The sequence below is a fragment of the Crocodylus porosus genome, unplaced genomic scaffold, assembly GCF_001723895.1.
Source record: "Crocodylus porosus isolate Cpor-Errol unplaced genomic scaffold, CroPor_comp1, whole genome shotgun sequence".
Classification (NCBI taxonomy): Eukaryota; Metazoa; Chordata; order Crocodylia; family Crocodylidae; genus Crocodylus; species Crocodylus porosus.
In genome coordinates this window covers 209,630,959-209,632,185 of record NW_017728886.1, presented here as the reverse complement: position 1 = coordinate 209,632,185, position 1,227 = coordinate 209,630,959, and positions in this window count along the sequence as shown.

Sequence of the window (1,227 nt, the reverse complement as noted above, 5' to 3'; positions counted from 1 at the left end):
GAGCCTCTCCTGCTGGCTGCAGCCTCTCGTAGGGGATCCTGGAGCCCAGCGAGGACTCTCTCCTGCTGGCTGCAGGCCGCGCTGCTGAGGGTCCAGCTGCTGCCTGCAGGTCCCACTCCTTCAGGCTCTTCTGGGGCAACTGCTCCTGGCCCAGCTCTTTGCCAGCTCTTTGAGACTTCTTTCTTGTGGTCCCTCTCTGGTCTCCCCTGAGTCAGCTGCGTTGCCCCTTTTATCCCCCTCCAGGTGACCCAAGGGGCCAATCAGGGGATAGGGAGGGTGAGTCTCTGGGGCCTGACTGGTGAGGAAGGGGAATCCAAAGTCCTCCAATCATCTTTTACCCTATCAAAACCCCTGGGCTAAGTTACTGCTAGGTAGCCCGTCACACCGAGAAGGTGGCTGCAGCCCTGGGCTGTTTCCTTAGCTCTGCCATCTTCCTTCTCCCCTTCTGAAATAAGTCCCTTTCTGTTTTTGGTGCTGTTGCTTCTAGACTCACAACCCCTGGGCCTTTCCCCAGACCCTAGGAGAGTCCCTGGCCTCGTGTTGCAGCTCCTAGCCAAGTATCTCTGTTTCTGTCTGTCTCCCCAGCTCCATTCCTTGGGAGCCTTTTAACTTCCTTATGGCCAGTCAGTTATTTGCATCAGCTGGCTTAGTCCTCTGGGCAGGCCTGCAGTTAGTTTTCACTGTCCACAGATGGACTGTACCCCCTGCAAACCTGCAGAGTGCTACAGCCTGATATTTGGAGCCTGCTACACATCTTCTGCCCCGAGAGGGAAACCCTTTTCAACTTCCTTATTTCCCCAAACCCCGTCAGGAGCAGGATCTGTCTCCGATTCTGGTTTTGGGCCCCCTGGCCATGGTTCTTGACCCACATAGGCTTTGGCCTTAGTTTTTAGGCTTCCAGTCACATATATCCACTTCTCTAAGGCTCTAGTTATTTAATCTTCTGACATTGGGCCCCATGGTCCTGTTGTTTGTGCCTCTCAGGCTCAGGGCCCCCTGGTCCCTGTGACCCAAACTTTGACCCCTTTGACTGCTGCCTGCCTGTGTCATGAGCAGGGGTGGTGCTAGGGGGTGACTTGGGGGAGGTACCAGGGAAATTATAGGTCGGTTAGTCTTACCTCGATCCTAGGCAAGCTGTTCGAGAAAATGATGCTGGCACACATCCAGGAGGGGCCAGCAGGGGACTGCATGCTTAGGGGCAACCAACACGGGTTCATCAGTGGCAGG